We start from the raw sequence: 22,638 nt of genomic DNA, 5'->3' as shown, positions 1-22,638 counted from the left end.
GGGGGGGGAATTTGGAAGCACCCACTTTTGAAAAGGGATGGGATCAAAGTAGAGAATAGAACAAGTGGGAGGTGGGATAGGGGGGAGGGAAATATAGTCAGTCTTTTACAATATATCTACTATGTTATTGTTTTGCATTAGCCACACATGTACAACCTATACTGAACTGCTTGTCTTCCCAGTGGGGGTGGGTGGCAGGGGGGGAAGGGAATGAATCTGGAATTCAAAGTTTTAAAATCAAATGTTCAAATATATATATGTATGTATAAATATATATACTATTATTAATACTATTTTACATGTAATTGGGAAATAAGATATACAAGCACTGGGGCATAGAGATCCCCTGGAAAAGTCAAAAAGGGTATGGGAGAAAATATGGGAGAGAGCAGATTGGAGGAGGGGATATCCTGTGGGACTGCTATTTTGGGACGGTGGGTAGGGGAAAAACGGGGAGAAAATTTGTAACTCAAAATCTGGCAGAAATGAATGATGTAAATCAGAAGTTAATAAATCATTTGAAAAAAAAAACAAGTATAATTCCATACAAATGGGCTTTGAGTGCTGGGTTTTTTATTTTAAAGAAATAAATACCTGTAGTATCAGTTACTTTTTTGTGTGGCTGTTAGAAGAAAGTAGAGCAAATATTTGTAATTATCCTAGTAATAAACAGAAATTAAACTGAACTACCAGAATTCCTATAGAAAGATTGATGTAAAAAACAGGAACCTGTTACACTGTAAGTTTTGCCTTTGTGGACAGTATCAGGAGGGCCATGACTGAGCAATCAATTACTCTTTTAAAGGTTCTCCTGTCTTCAAGAGGGATATGCGAGATAGAATTATACCTATCACAAATTAGATATTTGAAGTCTAGGGGTATGGAGCTCTTTCGTGGTTTGGAATAAAGCCACTTTCCCAGGTCACTCCAAACTGGGAGGGTAACAGCTTAACCACAGTTTAGCTCCCCTCCCACCAAACAATTATTACATGCTAGACAATCACAGATATCAAGGGAGAATATTTATCAAAGAAAGCAGCAAAATGGCAATTGGGGAAATTATACAGATTAGGCTAGGTATCAGGAAATACAAGAGTCATGGGACCCTGAACTTCAGGAGCAAGGCAGAATCTTAGCTCAGTCAAGGAAATAACACTCTCACCCAAGAAGTCTGCTCTTAGCAATTTATGTGGGTACAAGTACTGAGAACTAAGAGGTACAGACTTTCCTTACGTGCCTATGGCAACCAAGGAGGCCTCCCATCTACCAAAGCCCATGCCTTGCCAACTTGCCTCTTCTTGTCTGTTTCATCTCTATCCTCAGCTTCTCTTTCAAACTCTACTTCCCTTCTGTCTAAAAATTTTCCACCAACCAGGAGTTATATCTCCTTCCACATATTCAATACACAGAGTCACAGGGTTAACGTTCAGGGGATCACCAAACCCATTGAATTATTAAAGGAGCAGGGATGGGGCTGCAAACAGATGAAGAATTGAGTCCCCCAGAGGTTAAGTGATTTGTCCATGGGCACACAGGTCATATGGAACAGTACTACAACTCAAACCAGGTCCTCCAATTTCAAATCCAATATTCTTCCCAATGTGGAGAGGGATTGTCACTCTAAGTGTATTCTGTCACAGAAGAGATCACAGAGATGGACTGAGGTAGGCAGAAATGGAGTCCCTTTGATCTTCCACCAAATGTCAGACAGGTAAAGTCTTGACATCACAACTGCACTGTCAAAATAAATAAATAAGAGGAAAGAAAAAGAACAAACGACATATACTAAGGACTCACTGGTTCTGAGTCATTAAAAAGACCTAAAGTCTTCCCTGAATCTCAGTAATTTCTAACTCCCTCCCCCCAATCCAACACTTGCACTAATTTCCTTAGGAAATGTCTTTCTCTTCCACCTCAATTTTCTGCCTCCAAGCTTCTCCAAGCATTAAAAACATCAGTACACCTCCGAAACTAACCAACAGACAGAATACGTCTCCCTGTGCTAGATAACATAAGGAAATATTGCATTTATATTCTTTTTCCTGCAGAAGTGGAGGAAGGTACATTTTCAGTTTGCTGTTTCCCCTTAAATACTGGAAACTACAATTACCCCGAGTAGAAGTAATCGATGGAGGAATAGGAGAGGCATACAAGAATTCCCATAGCTCCCCTATATTCCTAAAAACAGTGATAGCAGGTGGAGCAGACCAGGACAAGATGAGAGCAGCTGAGAGGACGAGGAGGATAATTTTGTACTGGAAATGAGTATGCCCCCAGAATCCAAAGAGGTGTTATATTGGCATCTGATTTGATGAGTAGAACCTGAATGCTTTGAGAAATTGACTTAAACTCATGAAGAACAGAACCAAATCAATGTTTTCCCCATATTATATGTAATCTGCTTCTCCCCTGAAGCCCTATTGTAAGTACTTTATCATGTTGTGGAGGTAACCCTGCATTCCCAAACATTATAGTAGTGGGAATCAATCAGTGATCTATCATGTGCCAAGCCCTGAGCATCCAAAGACAAAAATGAAATAATCTCTGCCCTACAAGGGCTTATATTCTATCTAGAAATAGCATGTGCACAAGCAAGTATATAGAAGATATTTACAAAATACATGCAAGTTAAAGCAGAAGATGAAGGGATATAATTTAGGCCCTTAATAAACTAGAAATGTCTGAAAATGGAATGGATGCTTTGTAAGATAGTGAGATCTCTGTCACCAGAAATACTTTAAGCAGAAGCTGGTTGACCAATTCTTAGATATACTATAAAGAAGATTCATTAAAAAATAACAAAGGCTTATATTTATACAATGATCTCAGTCCTTACCAGGTATCCCAACAATTAGGAGACTTAAAAAAGGGGAGGGGATGCATTGCAAAAGGATTGGACAGACCAATGTTTCTGTGTAAAGTAATAGGCCTTTATTACAGTACACTTGAATACATACAGGGTTGGGTAAAGGCCAAAATGCTTGGGGACAGGCAGGTGGAGGAACCAGTACAATGTGGGAAGGATGCCGGGTCAGTTGGAACCTTCAGAAGGTTGGGCTTCAGACCAGTACATGAAGAGGAAGAGGAGGAGTCTGCTGCCCATTTGTAAAATCTCTTCTTGAACTCAGCATACTCAGCTCAGTCAGATTAGTTGTTCACTTCTCCTAGCTGGCATGCAGGATACGTGGGTTCACTCCAGGGCTTCTCGTTAAGCACAAATGATAGCTCTGGATTTATAGGGATGGAGGCTGTTGGTCACTTACTTGGATGGTTTCTCTTCTCATGTCATAAACAGGGAAAAATGAAGTAATGGATAATTTAGTTAATTGGCTCAGTGGATAGATCAGTGAACCTGGAGGACTGAGCTCAAATCCTGCCTTTAATACTTAAAGTAATATGACCCTGAGCAAGTCATTTTTTTCTTTTTTTTTAATTTTATTTTAGACTCAAATGCCAGAACACAAATACAGAATAGAGAAAAGAAACAAAAACATATGATAAACTTAAATATTGGAACTTAAATACAAAGTTAGAAAGAAGAAAAAGCATGTCATGTGCATCACAGAACATAAGAGAGGATTCAAACTATGCAACAATAGATTTTCATTTCAAGAAAGCCTGTATGATAAATCACACTCATATTGAGAATTGTCCATCTTTGCTTTGCTTCCTTGGGAGTTTTCTTTTGTCCTCTGCTGTGCACTTTTTTACTTTGTTCTTTTTTTCCCTCCCCCCAGAAGGCTACAATAAAATTTAGATATGTTTCTCTATAACTACATATACATACATATATAGACATATACTTTCCCAAACCTATTCTATTCCTGATCTTTGTTTTTCATGTATATGCATATCTCTTGTTTTCAATCCCTCCTGACTCCTCTACTTTACTTCTACCCACTGCCTTGCCCTCCTATGACTTGCCTACCCCCCTCCAAAGATCCTTCCCCCATCCTCCCATTCCCATAAATCTAAACACCTTCTGTACCCCTGTTTTACCTATTCCTTCACCCTGTCCTCTAAAGATCCCTCCCTTGTCCTCTCCCCCCTTCCTATGCCCCTACCATTTTATTTCTTCTGAATTTAGAAGACTTTTATACTCTCCTAAATATATATGTATTGTTCCCTCTTAAACCTATTCCACATGAAAGTAGGTTACCAGAACTACCAGCCCTCCTCCCCATCTAATTCCTCTGTATCATTTCTTCTGTTCGTACCTCAAATAATTACTCTTTTCGGCTATTCCTACATGGTTTTACTTTTTAAATCCATATCATCCTCAGATTTACCCCAATCTTTCTTATAAACTACTCAAATATTGATACAAATCTTAGATATCCATTTTACATATATAAAAAGCAAACAGTCTGTCCTTATGGATCCCTTATAATCAGTCTTTGTTATGTGCCTTGCAATTTCTGTTGGTTCTTATATGTTGAATCTTCTCTTAAGTTCAAGATTTTTTTAAACAAAGTCTTGAAAGTCTGAGAGTTTATCAAATGTCCATTTTTTTTTCCCTTCAGGATAATATTTAACTTTGCAGGGTATGATATTTTTGGCCAGAACCACAGTTCTTTTGCTCTTTGATATGTTGTGTTCCAAGACTTGCAATCCTTTAATGTCTCTGCTGCTAGGTCTTGTGTAATTCTAATTGTGGTACCATCATATTTAAATTGTTTTAATCTTGATGCTTTTAATATTTTTCCCTTGAGCTGAAGGCTTTGGAATTTGACTATTATATTGCTATGTCCTGTGAGTTTTCCTCATTGGATCTCTTTTAAGTGGTGATAGATGGATTTTTTTCTATTTCTGCTTTCCCCCTTGTTCTAGTGCTTCAGGACAATTTTCTTTGATTATTTCTTGTACTATTATATCAAGATTCTTTTTTTTAATCATAACTTTCAGGTAGTCCAATTACTTTTATATTTTCTCTTTTTCTCTTTTGCTTTTTGGAGAGGGGGAAGGCAGAGCAATAGGAGTTAAGTAACTTGCCCAAGGTCACATGGCTAGTAAGTGTTAAGTGTCTGAGGCTGGACTTGAACTCCTGACTCCAGGGCCAGTGCTCTATTCACTGCACCACGTAGCCGCCCCTTATATTTTCTCTCCTTGATCCATTCTCCAAATCTGTGGCTTTTCTTATAAGATGTTTCACTTCCTCTTCTATTTTTTCATTATTCTTATTTTGTTTAATCATTTCTTGATCTCTTATAATTTCACTGGCTTCACTTTTTCCAATTCTAATTTTCAAGGTGTCATTTTCTTCCTTAAGATTCTGGATCTCCTTTTCTAATTGGCTAACTTTTCCTTTCATACCCTTCTTGTTTTTCTTGGATTATTCTTATTTTCTTTATTAGTTTTTCTTCCTTCTCTGTCATTTGATTTTTGAAGTCTTTTTAAAGATCTTCCATGAATTACTTTTGGGCAGGTGACCATTTGACGTTACTCTTTGGGGGTTTCTTTACTTCAATATCCTCCTCTGAAGATGAACCCTGGTTATCTCTATTCCCATAATAGTTTACTATGGTTGGATTCTTTCTCCTTTGCCTGCGCATTTTTTGCTTAATTATTTGTAATCACCTCTAACCCTGGGGTATGGGAAACGGTGTCTCTTGCCCCAGATCTCAGTTCTTCCCTCTAGCCTGAAACCAAAACCAAGCCTCCAGACTTCTGTAAGTGCCCACAGTCAGGGGCTTTCTGCCCCAGTGCTTGTGCACTCACAGGTTGTGTGCTGGTTCCTTCTCACCCCACTGTGCCAGAACAGCTGGGTCTGGCCTTCCTGGTCAGCAAAGTTTCCCTTGATCTTCCCAGGCTCAGACATCCAACTCCCCTTCAATATCTGGGGGTAAAAGTTCAGCTGGCTGGGGCTGAGGCAGCCTCTCAACCCGACTAACCCCAGGGCTTTCCGATAGTTGTTTAAGAGGCCCCCCACTTGCCGTTTAAACGGAACCTAGCCTGAAGGTGTTTACTCTTCACAGGGACCAAACCTTGTCCTGGGATTTTTCTTGTGATCTTCTCAAATTGTCCCAAGAGGACCCTGGTTATGTCTCTGTCATTATTTATCTCCAGCCACACTTTGTTTGCCCTAAGGTGCTATTTTAACTCTTCTGTGGGGGAAAATCTCGAGAGTTTGGAATTTTCTGCCCTCTTCCCAGAATCCTCTGGACAAGTCATTTGACCTTTGCTTAGCCACAGTTTCCTAATCTTTAGGTGGAGATAATAATAGCATATATTTCACACAGGGTTGTCATTGGGCTATGATGAGATAACATATGAAATGTGCTTTGCAAACCTTTAAGTGCTATATACATGCTAGCTATCATGTGGGAGAATTCACTGAATCAAATAGAAAGTACAAGCATAGGCTATGAGAAATATACAGAAAATGATAAGGCAGCGGTGTTAGGAAGGAAGATGTGGCATATTCTGAGTATTGCTACAAATGAACCTCATGAGTGTAAGACAGGCCCATAGACTCTAAGTTGTTTTGGATTTTCACTTATAACTTTCATCTGAAGAAATTTCTTCATCAACCAGAATATTATTTTTCCCTTAAAATTTTCTGGGTTGTTTTGGTGCCAGGGAGGATTCTGGGAGTATAACATAAATAGATCTTCTGAGGACAGCCCAAATAGCATGATATGAGTGGGACATTGAAAAAGAGGCACCATGGTTTCAGGCCACAAGAGACATAACAGAGGTGCCTGAGGTCAGCAAGAGAAGATGGAGATTGGTAGTAAACACTTAGATTCCCGCAGGGTAGCTGATTTATCTTATGAGGAGATGCAGAAAAAGAATCTGGCTGTATTCCCTACACTAACAGGCTGAGTTATCCAATAGTCAGAGTGGCTAGTGGGTGGCTAGCAGCTGAGAGCAGTTACCATGAAACTGGGAGTCAAAAGGTTTTGCCTAGTTGCTAGCCAGGGGCACCACCATGAAAGTAGTAAAATAATTATTCCTTCCATTGTGACTTTGATGTTTGTGGGTAAGAAAATACTGCGAGTTCCTGCTTACAGAGTTCTGTGGTGTACTCAGTCACAAAATGTGTGGAGGAAGGTGAGAAGTTTAGATTCTAACGCTGGCAGTAGCTATGGATTACTCAAGTCACAGTGGGTTTTAACATTACACCCCCTAATTCTCTTGTATTTTTTTTCCTTGCATTATGGTATTTAGGGTTTTTTTTAACTTGTTATGTTGTTTGAGGACCGCTTAATTTGTCTCTACAAATTCTATCTTTGAGATCTCTATGTTTTATTTGTATAGAAATCATATATTCTTTATTAATACTGTTTTTTGCTTTCCTTCCAGATTGTCCTTTATGTCTATGTATTTGTATCCCTACTTAGTTGTTCTCTCTTTTGTTTCTTTGGAGAGATTTCAAACCATGGATTCAATTTTTTATATTTATATTATTTCTACTGTGCAGATTCTAAATTCTGCTTTCTTATCTTTCCACCAAAACACTTTCCTTTTCCTAATTATTACTGTTAGGGTTCCCACCATTATCCTACTCACCCTGGCTTATATGTCATTCTCAATTCTCCATTCTCTCTCCACTCCCCACTCCCAAATCCAACCTGTTGCCAAGATCTGTTAATTTAAAAAACCTCTTGAAGACACCCTCTTCTTTCCTCTCACACTGCCCCTACCCTTATTCCCTGGCAGCCCCTCATCACCTTATGCCTGGATTGTTGCAATAGCCTACTGACTGGTCTCCTGTATCAAGTCTCTGCCCACTCCAATCCATCATCTTGCTAAAGCATAGGTCTGACAATGTCATTCCTCCTACAACTCCAGTGGATTCACTTTTCACTGGCCTTGGTGCCTGCTTCAAGTGACAGAACTGGTCCCAACTGGATACTAGTCCCCTTTCCTTCAGGCCTGATGCATCCCACACACATACTGGTACCCTGCCCCAGTCCCCAGTTTTCTTCAGTTCTTTGGCTGAGTACTACCATGTTTCCCCAATAATAAGACCTATCCCGAAAATAAGCCCTCCTCTTACTGTATAAGATTCCTCTAAAATAAGCCCTCCCCAAAAAATAAGCCCTATTGAGATTGCTACTATAGTGAAGGTGATCCCCTGTGCTACACGCTACATTACGGTACCCTCTGTATGCACCGTCCCCTCCCCCCCGGGTGAAACGCACGCCATGCTCCGAGCTGCATCCAATCAGAACTGCAGCAGTGAGCGCGTCATCCTGTTCTTCCCCACTGATTTGCTTATTGAATAAAGGTACATTTTTTTGTTCACATTTACCTGTTTATTAAAATTGCTGTCAATGTTCATTAAAATAGGCCCTCCCCTGAAAATAAGCCCTCTGGTGTTTTTCTGTCCAAAAAAATTTAATAAGACAGTGTCTTATTATCGGGGAAACACGGTACTAGCATGCAGCATACTGCCACTCTAGGTAGGACAGGCTTCCACCTTCTGTATTTCACTTTCTACTTAGTACTCTGTTGTTTACTGCTACATAATAGTGAAGTGAGGGCAAGTGCAATATGTGCAGGCAGAATGCAGCAGGAAGAGGGAATTACTGAGTGGATCCCAAAACATGTCTATGTGTTAGGCTGGGCTACCCTGACAGAGCATCTGGTTGGTCAGAGGAGGGGTTTCTGAGTCAATACATTAGGAATTAGCAATTAACCTTCTCTGGTGCTAATTCATTAGGCTGTTACCTCTTGTTAGTCTTCTTGGTGTCTTGGCTTATGGAAACAGCTGCAATTATTTTACCTCTTACATATAATTTTTATTTGGGGGAATTCTGAGAATTTGGAAGGATCAAAGAAAATTCTAGTCCTTCATCTTGGTCATATGACTGACTAACCCTCGATTTTTAATTTTGCTGCAGAAAATGCACTTAATTTATTTGTAAGTGCATAATCCTTTCTGGGTAATTCTGACATAGCATATAGATTAAGCTCAATCAACGAACGATTAAGTACCTACTATATTCCAGGGATTAGGGATATAACAACAAAAATGGAAGTCCCCAACCTCAAGGAATTTATATTCTATGTAAGATCCTATGAGAATAAGGGATAGATCCATTTGATAAGTTATGAAGTACTGTTGAGAATTAATCATACCCTTGGAAAAGAGAAAAACATATAAAAGGCATTAGGAGAAAAAAGGCTATAAGACACAGAGAGAGTGGTCTTGCTGACACAAGCGTACAATGAGTGAGCTTGAATATCAGGGTCTTGTTCATGCATGCAAGCTTACTCAAGCTAGTAACTCAGGGCTTGGAATGCTACTTGTTGGCTTGCCCAAGTATAGCACCACAAAAAGCTAGTGTAATCACACATCCTTTAGTGCTTATATAGAGCAGTTGTTTTTGTGTTTGTTGGCACATGCCCTTTAAATATAATCATGTTTTAGGATTTACAAAGCATTTTTCCCCAATCATTCTGCGAGGTAGGTAGTGCAAGTATTATTTATCTGCATTTTATAGGTGAAGAAAATGAGTTTTAGATAGGGTAACTGACTAATTGACAACTATTAATAATAATACCTAGGATTAAAATCCTGGTCTGACTCCAAGTTCAATGCTCTTTCCAAAAGACCACCTCCAGATGCTTTCTATGATTCCTTTCAACTCTAAGATTCAGACTTTTATCAGAACAGTTTCATGAAAATATTTTTCTCCAGGTTATAACTTCTTTTTACTCTAGCTGTACTTAACTTTATTTGTGCAAAAAGTTTGTATGTTCATTTACTTGAAATAGTCTATCTTGAAGGCAGCATGACATAGAAGACAGAGTACTAAGCTTGAAGTCATGAAGATATGGGCTTACATCCTGTTCCTGATGCCTACTATCATGTTAAGGAAGTAATTTTTATCTCAAGGAGTTCCTTAGGACTTCTTTAGCAAGTCATAGATATGTTGTGAGCTGGTAGAGATGGGATTTCCCTAAAATGGTGAAATTATAGATCACTCATGTACTCACATATTTCATCCTTCATAACATGCAGTGTCTACATCATGGCTAATTACACATTCGACTACTATCCACAGTTGTGAAAGAGAAAACTTTTGGCTCTCCTTAACGTTTAATGGTATGACTTTTAGTATTTCACTAGTTTATTAATTGGGAATCTATTGTGCTATAGAGAATAAGATTCTGTTCCAAACGTACTTCCCAACAAACTTCTCTGAGGAATTTAACAAAATGTGGAAAGACTTAAACTGACAAAAAGTGTAGCAAACCAAGTCAGCAAAACAACATCTAAAGCAACTTCTACTGGTAGAGAAGAAAGTCATTCCATCTTTTGCCTTTGGGGTACCTCAGAGAGAAAACTCTATTCTATAGCACCAGGTCTCCTGTCTAGTCTTCCAATTTCCCTTGGCAAGAGGCAAAACATGGTTATAGAATTCCAGTTCTCCTGACTGGCGTCCAGTCTCCTCCATCACACCCTAGAGAAGAAGCATTTATAGAGTGTCTGCTATGGGCCTGGCACTGTTTTCGATGCTTTTACAGATATCTCATTTGATCCGATCTGATCTGATCTGAAGGGAAGAAAACACCATTCCATTGGCAGATCTCCTGCCTGGACTCCCTCTGAAGAGGAAAAATACTATCCTATCTTCTCCTTTCCAAGAAAAAGGAGAAAGGTCATTCCACTGAGTCTTCAGTCTTGTCTCCTGCCTTGGGAAGAGAGTAGCACCATTCCTTCAGCTGCAAGTGCCAGTTCCCTCCTCTGAACTACCTATGTCTTGGAAAGGACTGCACCCAAAGGCCAAACGCTGTAGACAAGGAAAATCTACCTAAACTCATTTGTATATAGTATATAGTAAAAGAAAAAAAAGTCAATATAATTAGTTGATACATTGAAAAAGTGTGGGGGGGGGGGGGTGTGCGGCTAGGTGGTGCAGTGAGTAAAGCACTGGTCCTGAAGTCAGGAGGATTTGAGTTCGGTTCCTGCCTCAGACACTTAACACCCACACACACACACAAAAAAAAACAACTAGCCGTGTAAACTTAGGCAAGTTACTTAACCCCAATTTCTCTCCCAAAGGCAAAAAAAAAAAAGTATGGGGACAGCTAGGTAGCACAGTGAATTGTGCTGACACCAGCAATGGAGTCAGGAGTCCCTGAGTTCAAATCCAGCCTTAGACACTTAACACTTACTAGCCGTGTGACCTTGGGCAGGTCACTTAACCCCAATTGTCCCTCAAAAAAAAAAGGTGAAAAAGTATGAAAACATGTGCAATGTATAACACATATGGACCTCCCACTTCCACAAAGTGATGGCTTGGGGATGTCTTCTTGTATCTCTTCATCTGAAATAACTGATTTACAGTAACTAACTACAAAGGTATACATTTGCATAGATCAGGCTTGCACAACCTGTGGCCATCAGGCCACTTGCAGCACACCAAAGGATTTCAAGGCCCATGAAAAACGTAGAAGAAAACATCCTCTACATTTTTCGAAAGCCACTGGAAATCCTTTAGGGTGCCTACCCTTGGGTTACTTACGGGACTGTGGGCTGAAGGTTGTGCAGGCCTGGCATAGATATTATAATTGGCTATACAAGTTAACTGTTAATAGGGACATAAAGAAGAGATGCCTCTTAGAATATTCCAAAAGAGATTTGGCTCTAAATTTTAAAAATATGCATTAAAAACTTACTATGGTGCCAGACACTGTGTTATGCACTCAGAATACAGAGAAAGGTAACACATGATCCCTGCCCTCAGAGAACTTATACTCTAATGTTGGGAGATCATATTTAGTTACATACAAGATCTGTGCAGATTATGAAAGGTAATCTCAGAGAGAAGGAACTAGCATTGGGGAGGGACTAGGAAAGGACTCCTGTAAAGGGCAGCATTTGAACTGAGTCTGGAAGGAAGCCAGGGAAGGTAAAGAAGAGGGGGAGAAGTGTGAGGACATTAGGAGAGCATTCCAGGTATGAGGGACAGGCAGTACAAAGGCAAAGAGAATGGAGGTAGAGTGTTGTGTTCAAGGAACAGAAAATGGGTCATTGTATGTAATTAGATTCTAAGGAGTAAATTATAAGAAGACTGGAAAGGTAGGAAGGAATCAGTTTGGGAAGGGCTTTAAATGCCAAAGAGAGGACTTTATATTTGATCCTGGAAGTTATAATAAGGGGCCCCTGGAGTTTGAAATAAAAGGACAACCAAGTATTGTAAGAGGAGACAGAAGACAGAGAAAGGTTTTTGGTTTATTATGAGTAAAAGGTAGGAAGAAATATGCTTCTTAGACACCAGGAAAGTTCATCAGGGAAAACACCTGAGCAGACTAAGAGCAAATCAGAACTAAAGAACCCATGGAGGTCCTCTCTGGATCATTAAAAAAATTCTTTTTCCAATCACCTCTTTCACAGGCATATTATCAATCAGTGAGTCCATCAATGATGATTTATTAAGTCCCTATTGTGTACCAGCCATATATTAGGTGCTAGGGATACATAAACGACCATGGAAGTCTCTGCTGCCCCCTTCCTTTCTACCAGCCTCCTTTTGCTGTAGGTATCTCCTGTTTTTGTGGACGTCTCCTCTCTGACCTCCAGCTTTCCACAAAGCAGGAGATGTGCTATTTCATCACACTAGCCACCTGTCACTGTGGCGAAAGGAGAAGGTGCCATTCCATAAAGTCTCCAGCTTGGACTCCTGCCTGGGACAGGGAATGGAGGGTGAGAAAAGAAAGAAAAACCATTCCTTCTGCTCCAAGTATTTGCTCCCAGACTGAACTGACTAAGGTTCTGAAAGGCCTCCACACTGAGGCCAAAAGTCTATTGACTCTGAAAATCTAAAATCTTCCCTTAACGATCAACTCCCTCCTGATCACACCTTTCCTATGCTAGTGATTCTGAACCCATCAAGCCCTCATCCAATCTGCATTCCCTCTCCTTCCTGCTAGATCCCTTCCATGGTCCTTCTCAAAATTACTACTTCTTCTACTGTGCTCTCTAGAACGCCTGGTCTATAGGCAACAAACTGGTTTTCACTTTTAATCTTTTCCTTTCCCACTCTCTCTATCTTCTAGTTCTCATTGAGACTTGGCTACCCGATGATTTACACAGCCTCCCTGGTTGCCATTTCCAGCACTGGTTGTACTTTAACTCCTTCCCCCAACTCACTGGTTAAGGTGGGAGAGCGGGGAACATTCCTTGAACTCCAGTACCGCCTTTAGATCCTCCCTCTACCGCCATTACTCACTAAACTCTCTTCCTTTAAGGATCACTCAATCCACATCTATTGCCCAATCAAAATTCTGTAGCTGTTGTTTACTGACCTTTAGGACACTCCCCTTCTTTCCTCAAAGAATTTCAGGGCTTGGTTTTCATTCTTTTCTTTCCTCCCCAAACCCTACCCCGTAATAGGGGAGTTCTGTATACATGCCATTATTTCCTCAACACCCCAACTTCACAGTTCCTTTACTTGCTCATCCTCATAACTGGCTTCATCCCCCACACAAAGATGATCTTTCCATAACACAAATGAACCATTTCTATGTTTATGAACTCTAAAATCTCTTTATCTGATGACCATCAGATAAGGAATTAGCATTCCACCTTTCCCTAAGCCTTGCAACCCCAACCACTATTCTTTGTTCACACTGACCTCCAATCCCTTGACCCCTCAGTTCTTTTCCAGGCCATTACCCCTGCACTAGTAACACTCTTTACCCTTCCCTATCTTGACTCTTTGGTGAACCAACTGAACTGGATTCCTTTTCCCTTGGGTCCCTTTTGCCCTTATCATACCATTGATATTACCCTGCCAAGCCCTAGCCTCAGATCATTCCCACCATCTGCTGGCTTCACTCTTATATATGTGCTGCTGAACGAAGGTGAAGAAAATCACAAAATTGTGCTGACTGGGTTGACTACTTGTTGCTTGGTAATCCTTTTCTACCTCCCTAAATTACTCACTATCTCATCCACCACAGTGGCCCTTCCAAATCTTTTCATTTCTCCTTATAACTCCTATCATTCCTCCTCTCCCTCCAACCTTTTGGATCAAAACTCCTTGAGAAGGCCATATATAATAGGTGACTCCATCTTTTTTCCTCCCACTCTCTTTTTTTTGATTAAATTTTATGTTTATTTTTAGTTTATATCATTCATTTCCACAAGATTATGAGTTACAAATTTTCTCCCCAGCTTTACCCCACCCACTATCCCAAAACAGCAATCCCACTGTACATCCCTTCCCCCAGTCTACTCTCTCCTATATCTTCCCCCATGCCGCCTCTGACTTTCCAGTAGGGCAAGATGGATCTCTATACCCCAGTGCCTATATATCTTATTTCCAGGTTGCATGTAAAAAAATAACAATATTTTTTAAAACATTTGATTTTAAAACTGTGAATTCCAGATTCTTTTCCTTCCTCCCTTGTCACCTACCCTTATTGGGAAGATAAGTAATTCAATATAGGTTGTATATGTGTAGCTATGCAAAACATTTCCATGGTGGATATATTGTGAAAGGCTGGCTATATTTCCCTCCATCCTATCCTGCCCCCGACTTGTTCTATTCTCCACTTTGACTTTGTCCCTTTGCAAAAGTGTGTGTTTCTAACTTCCCTCCCCCCAACCTGCCCCTCCATCATCCATCCTCTCATCCCCTTCCCCTCCTACTCTCCTGTAAGGTGAGATACCCTATTTAGTGTGTATGTCATTCCCTCTCTAAGCCGAATTCAGTGAGAGTAAGGCTGACCCATTCCTTTTTGCCTTCCTGTTCTTCCCCTCCATTGTAACAGTTTTCCCTTGCCTCCTCTATATGAGATAATTTACCCCATTTTGTCTCTCCCCATCTCACCTCTCAATTTCAACTTTTAAGTATTATCCCTTCCTTCAATTGGTCCTGTACCCTCTGTCTATGTATACCTGTACACATATATACACACACTCACATATGTATTCATACATCCATATACCCTCCTATATAGACACACATATATAATATACATATATATGTATACATTTCTATTCCCTTCAACTATTCTCATACTAATAAAAGTTTCATAAGTTACAATTATTGTTTTTCCATGCAGGAATGTAAATAGTTCAACTTTGATAAGTTCCTTATGATTTCTTTTCCCTGTTTGCCTTCTCATGTTTCTCTTGCTTCTTGTATCTGAATGTCAAATTTTCTATTCAACTCTGGTTTTTTCATCAAGAATGCTTGAAAGTTCTCTATTTCATTTGAATAACCACATTTTCCCCTGAAGCATGATACTCAGTTTTTCTGGGTAGGTGATTCTTGGTTTTAATCCCAGCTCCTTTGCCCTCCAGAATATCATATTACAAGCCTTCAGTTCCTCAGTGTAGAAGCTGCCAGATCCTGGGTTATCCTGATTGTGTTTCTACAATATTCAAATTGTTTCTTCTTGGCTGCTTGTAATATTTTCTCCTTGATCTGGGAGCTCTGGAACCTGGCTATAATATTTCTAGAAGTTTTCTTTTTGGGATCTTTTTCAAGAGGTGATCAGTGGATTCTTTCAACCTCTATTTTGCCCTCTGGTTCTAAAACATCAGGGCAATTTTCCTTGAGAATTTCTTGAAGGATGATTTCTAGGTTCTTTCTTTGATCATGGCTTTCAGGTAGTCCAATAATTTTTAAATTATCTCTCCTGGATCTATTTTCCAGGTCAGTGGTTTTCCCAATGAGATATTTCACATTGTCTTCTATTTTTTCATTTGTTTGGATCTGTTTAATAGTATCTTGATTTCTCATAAAGTCACTAGCTTCCATTTGCTCCAATCTAATTCTGAAGGAATGATTCTCTTCAGTGAGCTTTTGAGATTCTTTTTCCATCTGGCAAATTTGGCTTTTTAAGGCATTCTTCTCCTCATTGGCTTTTTGAGCCTCTTTTGCCATTTGAGTTAGCCTATTTTTAAGGTGTTATTTTCTTCAGTCAGGTTGTTGACTCCCTTTTCCTGATTTTCTTGCATCATTCTCATTTCTCTTCCCAATTTTTCCTCCACTTCTCTTATTTGTTTTCAAAAGCCTTCTTAAGCTCCTCTATGGCCTTTAACCAATTCATATTTTTCTTGGAAGTTTTTGGTGCAGGAGTTCTGACTTCATTGTCTTCCTTCTGTTCCATGCTTTTGTCCTTTTTGTCCCCAAAATAGAAATCTAAAGTCCAATTGCTGTGCTTGCTTTGCTTCCTTTGCTTGCTTGTGTTGCCACTCAATTACTTGACTTTTGAGCTTTCTGCCACAGTAGAACTCTGCTTCCAGAGAGGATAGCTTTGTCCCAAATTGCTGGGGTTTTTGCAACTGCTGGAGCTATAACTTGGGTGCCCTCTCTAAAGCTTCCACAGGCTCTGGCACCTGGTCACCCACACCAGGACCTCCACCCTAGATCCAGATCCAAGCAGGTTAAAGCAAGAGCTATTACCCTCTGAATGGGTGCTTCGTCCCCCTACAATCTGCAGGCCAGGAGCTCTGAAGCAGCCACGTGGCCACTGCCACCACACCTCAGCCACTTCTCCCTCCAGGGGAAGATGCCGGACTGCACTTCTGGACACCCTGTTCCCACAAAGTCTACTCTGACCTCTCACTTTGTCTTTGGCATTTATGGGTTGATAATTCTGGAAACCACCATAGGTGCTGGTAATCAACTCTCCCAAAGTCCCTCTAGCCAAGGCTGGTTGTGGCCACCCTTGGGCTAAAACCACAGGCTTACATGGGGCTGGGCTCTGCTCCCAGTGCTGCAATGGACCCCTGCCTGCCAGGCTGCCTACAATAGGAGATTTGTTTCTCTCTGTCACTTTGTGGGTTGTGTAGCCCTAAAGTTTGTTTAGAGTCATTTTTTATAGGTATTTGAGGCGGTTATGGGGGGAACACATGGAGTTTTCCTGCTTCTATACCACCATCTTGGCTCCCTCCCACTCTCTTCTTAATTCTTTACAGTCTGGCTTCTGACTTTATCATTCAACTAAAGCTATTTTCTCCGTCGTTACTAACGATTTTGCCAAAACTAATGGCTTTTTCTCTGCCCTCATCCTTGTTGTCTCTGTAGCCTTTGACACTGTTGATCACTCTCTTCCTGATAGTCTGTTCTTTCTAGGTTTCCGGACACTATTCTTTCTTAGTGTCCTTCATACTTAGAGGAACACTCCTTCTCAGTTGCTTTTGCTGGATCTTATCTAGGTCTTGTCCATTGACCATGCATATCTCACAGGGCTCTATCCAGGGCCTTCTTCTCCTTCCCCATCTGCACTATTTCACTTAAGAGATCTCAGCAGCTCCTATGGGTTCAAATGCATCTCTATTCCGAAGATTCTTAAATATATTTATCTAGTTCTAACCTTTGCTGACCTCCAGTCTTACATCTCCAATTGCCTATTAGACATCTAGAAGTGCATACCCTATAGAGGTCTTAGAATCAACATGTCCAAAACTAAACTCATCATCCCTTCTTCCTTCTTCCAAACGCACCCCGCTTCAAAACTTACCTATTACTTTTTGAGGATGCCATCATTCTGCCAGTCCCCCAGGCTTGCTACCTTGTTATCAGTCTCAATTCTCCACAATCACTGCCCTTATCCAATCTATTGCCATGGCTTGTTGATTTTACCTTCATAATGCCTCTCACATGTGCCCCCTTTTCTCCTATAACACTGTTACCACCTTGATGCTGGCCATTATCAGTCATACCTGAACTATTGTAATAGCCTGCTAGTTGATTTCTCTACATCAAGTTTCTCCCCCTATGGTTCATCCTCTATTCACTTGTCACAACAGTTTTCTGAAAGAGAAAAGATCTGGCTTTGGAACTATGCCCAAAGGGCTATAAAAGCATTTATACCCTTTGACCCAGCAATACCACTTCTAGGGATGTATCCCAAAGGACCACCCATGTACAAAAATATTTATAGTAGCTCTTTTTGTGGTGGCCAAGAACTGGAAATCGAGGGGATGCCCATCAGTTGGAGGAATAGCTGAACAAGTTATGGCATATGAATATAATGGAATATTATTGTGCTATAAGAAATAATGATCAGGGAGACTTCAGAAAAACCTGCAATGACAAATGAACTAATTCTGAAGGAAGTGAGTAAATTCAGGAGAACATTATACACAATAACAACCACAGTGTGCAATGACTGACTGGGATAGACTTAACTCTTCTCAGCAATGCAAGGACCTAAAACAACTCCAAAAGACTCATGATGGAAAATGCTATTCACATCCAGAGAAAGAAATATGGACTCTGAATACAGATTGAATATACTATTTGCTCTCTTTTTTGGTCTTGCTTTGTTTTCTTTTTTCTTCCTGATGGTTCCTCCCATTCATTCTAATTCTTCTATACAAGATGATTAATGTGAAAATATGTTTTATAAGAATGTACATGTAGAGCCTATATTGGATTGCATGCTGTCTTGGGGAGGGAGGAGGGAAAGGAGGTGGAAAAAATGTAAAACTTATGGAAGTGAATGTTAAAAACTAAAAATTAATTAATTAATTTATAAAGAAAAAGGATCTGGCCATGTCATCCTCCCCTACCTTCACTCAGTTAACTCTAGTGACTCCCAATCACCTCCAGGATCAAATATAAAATCCTCTGTTAGTCAGTCATTACACGTATATTACTCATCTACTATGTAGCAGGCACTATGCTAAATGCTGAGATAATAAAGAAAAAGATAATCCCTGCCCTCAGGGAGCTCACAATCTAAAATTTGATACTCAAAGCCCTTCATAACCTGACCCCCAACCGTTCCAGTCTTTTTATACTTTCCCTCCCCACCACATACTCTTTGATTCAGTGACACTGGCCTCCTTTCTGTTCGTCAAACAAGACACTCCATCTGCTGACTCCAGGCATTTTCACTGGCTGACCCGCATGCCTGGAAGTCTCTCCCTGCTCATTTCTACCTTTTGACTTCCCTGGTTTCCTTCAAGTTCCAACTATAATTCCACCTTCCACAAGAACTCTTTCCTGATTTCTCTTAATTCTAGCACCTTCCTCTGTTTGGTATTTCTGATTTATCTTGTCTATAGGGTATTTGTAGATAGTCACTTGCTTGTTGTCTCCCCCATTAGACTGTGAACTCCTTGAGAGCAAGGACTATCCTTTACCTTTCTTTGTATTCCCAGCACGGCAGCACATTTTAGGTACTTCTATAAATAATTTATTGACTGGCATTCTTGACCTTTTGTTCCTCCAGATGAATTTTTTTCCTAGTTTTATAAATTAATCCTTTGGAAGTTTGAATAGTATCACACTGAGAAAATAAATTAATTTAGGCAGCCTGGTCATTTTTATTATATTGGCTCAATCTACCCATACTCAATGAATATTTGGGCAGTTATTTACGTTAACTCTTTTCCCCCAGTACTCCCTCCCCCAAAGCATATTTTATGGCAGCTAGGTGGCAGAGTGGATAGAGGGGCTGGGGCCTGGAGTAAGGAAGGCCTGACTTCAAATCCAGCCTCAGACTCTTACTAGCTGTGTGACTCTGGGCAAGTCTCTTTACCTGGCTTGTCTCAATTTACTCGTCTGTATAATGAGTTGGAGAAGGAAATGGCAAAATACTCCAGTATGTTTGCCAAGAAAACCCCAAATGGGGTCATGAAGAGTTGGACACAATTGAACAGCAACAACATTTCATATAGTTCTGGTATACATCTTGGTAAGTGAACTCCTAGGTGTTTCATACATCCTATATTTCAAAGGAGGTGTTCAGTAGTTGCTTTTTTGAGAGGAGGAAGAGAAAAGTAAACAGGACTGGCAAAGTTTCCATTTCTTCTTCTGGACAAACTTTTTTTCCCCTCATACTATCATTCATAGATTCCACCACATGAAAATGTAAAGAAATTCAAACAGTATCTATTTGCTCTAGCTCTGAACTTCTTGCTTCTCCTGTATTTGTGTAATATTCTACTTTGTGTTTTGACCATGTAGTTTTGCTTATAACTAGGCTATAACCTTTGACTTTTGCTTCCAACTCAACTCTCTCATTTCCTGAACTCTGAACACATTTTGGTTTCTTTTGTCTTTGTTTCCAACTTTCTGGACTTCAAAGACCTGGGGCCTCCTCACCCTGGAACATTCTTTAGGCCTTGCTATCTTCTCACCTTGGATTATTCCTTTAAGGTATTAGCCCCCTATTCCCAATAGTAAATTCCTTCCAGGCACTTTCATTTTGACAGCTAGGTGGTGAAGTCGATAGAGGGCTAGGCCTGACACCTGGAAAACTCATCTTCTTGACTTCAAATCTGGCCTCAGACACTTACTAGCTGTGTGACCCTGGGCATGTCACTTAACCCTGTTTGCCTCAGTTTCTCATCTATAAAAAATGAGCTGAAGAAGGAAATGATAAACCACTACATTATCTTTGTCAAGAAAACCCCAAATGGGGTCAGAGTCAGACATGACTGAACAAAAAGAACAAACCTCCATGTACCCCATTTTTATTTCCCAATGAGCTCTGCTTCTGACTCTCTGACTTTTGCCTCATACTAACAGCTTTTTGGCTTCCTTTAACTTGCAAACTCCTTGAGGACAGGCATGGTCCTCCTTTTTCCTCACAATGCTTAATGAATTATTGTCGATTTGCCTTACCTTCTTTTCTGGTAGACCTCATTCTCATAACCTCGTTTTCTTCCCTTGACTCATTTGACCTCTGGAATGCCAGTCTTATGAATATTATTGTTCTTGATTTATCCAAGCCCTTATCTCCACTTTGGCCTCAAAGTTAACAATCATATGTATCTACTTTTTTTTTATCCACCACATCTTTTTCATCCCCAAACTAGGAACATTGGTGGCTGGAGGGCAAAAGAGGCCATTATTGGATCATTTTAGTTCTGGAACTTTACTAGGTTTTTTTCTTGGGGGGAGGGGGGAATTTTAAAAAAATATTTTATTTATTTATTTATTTTTAGTTTTCAACATTCATTTCCACAAGATTTTGAGTTACAAATTTTCTCCCTGTCTTTCCCCTACCCCCCCCCCAAGACAGGGAACTTACTGAATACCCCTTCCCCCAATCTGCTCTCTCATATCCTTCCCTATCCCCCCCCCTTAACTTTCTAGTAGGGCAAGATGGATTTCTATACCCCAGTGCCTGTATATCTTGTTTTTTGGAGAGGACATTTTTAAGTTGGAAACTATAAAAGAGACCCATGTTTAAGAACCAGTGCAAGTATGCCAATATAAAGGGATCAGACGTTCAGATGATTTGCAAGAATAGCCAGTTACAGAAGTAGTATTGAACGAAGGACAAAGAAGCCATACCCCCTAAAGGGTTGAATAGAATGGTGTCTCAGTTAATTTTCTTCTCACTGGTTAAGGTTTCGCCTGCCAGGCACTAGTTTTTTCCTCCTTTCTTCTGTTCGTCGTTAAGTCATTTCATTGCTTGTTACCAGAATTAGGAGAAAGCATTTGTATGCCTTAGGTAAGTTTCCAAAGTTCATTATGTATCACTGAGCTTTGGAGGCCTTGAGTCTTCATTAGGCTAGGACATATGACTTAGCATCATCAAATACATACCTATGTACTATGGAAAATTTGATTTTCTGAAATTAAAGATATGTGTTTAAATAAAGTAGTATTTAAAAAAAAAAAACAGCCCTCACCTTTACCCCCCTTATCTTCTTCCCTCTAGTTCCAGTCCTGTTTGTTCTCATTAGACTGGGGAATAGAGTTTTTATAACTGAAAAATAGTAAAGGTAATAATGGGGGGAGGGGTAGATAAGAGGTAAGGAGACACAAAGTTGATGCTTAAATTCAAAATATGTGTGTATACTTATATATCCATACAGATGTGTATTACTTATCTATATCTCTAATCTAGACTCTCTAACCTTACACTAATAAGAATATTTAAGGGTGAATATTCTTTTTTTTGCGGCGGGAGGGCAATTGGGGTTAGATGACTTGTCCAAGGTCACACGGCTAGTAAGTGTTAAGTGTCTGAGTCCGAATTTGAACTCAGATCGTTCTGACTCTAGGGCCGGTGCTCTATTCACTGCGCCACCTAGCCGCCCCAAGGGTGAATATTCTTAAGATCTTTTTCCCTTTACAACTGGAAAGCACAATTAAGGCACATCTCTATCATCTCTTGGGCCTGAAAGTGAAGTTTTTGCTGTAGTCTGTTCACTTTTAAAACAGAGCTAGGATCTTTATCAGAGACATTTCAATGCTTATCTGATACACAATACGCTATAAATATAAATGTTCTTTCCCTTAAAGAATATGTTCATAGTTAAGCTTGAGATTCTAACTAAAAGTGACGCATTAAAAAAAAATGCCCTAACTCAAAAAACTGTTTAGATAAACCAACGAGGCTCACACCTAAAGCAAACACATATCATTTTCTTTTCCGTGAATGGAATTCCTGCCACTTTCAAGAGCCATCTGTTGTTTCATCTAATCTGGATTTTTAAAAAATTTCGTGTTTTTTAATTTTAAATTTATCTAAGGATTATTTTACAGGGTGTCCCAAAAACGTAAGTGCAGTTTCAGGCTTTAATAAATTTTAGTACAAAATTGTGCTCAGAACCCCTACAGATTTAGAGGTAGAACTACGCATAGGGCAGCATTGGGTTAATTTTGGGTTAATCACCCAAACGTGGAGACAACTAAATATGTACACTCCTAATCTCTCCCCCAGAGTCTTTTCTGATGCCTAATTAAATTTCCTGGC

Source organism: Petaurus breviceps, unplaced genomic scaffold (assembly GCF_028583685.1).
Source record: "Petaurus breviceps papuanus isolate PSGF00001 unplaced genomic scaffold, PetGlider_PUasm1.0 38, whole genome shotgun sequence".
NCBI lineage: Eukaryota > Metazoa > Chordata > Mammalia > Diprotodontia > Petauridae > Petaurus > Petaurus breviceps.
The sequence above is the reverse complement of the archived record's forward strand: the minus strand, read 5'-3'. Positions refer to the sequence as shown.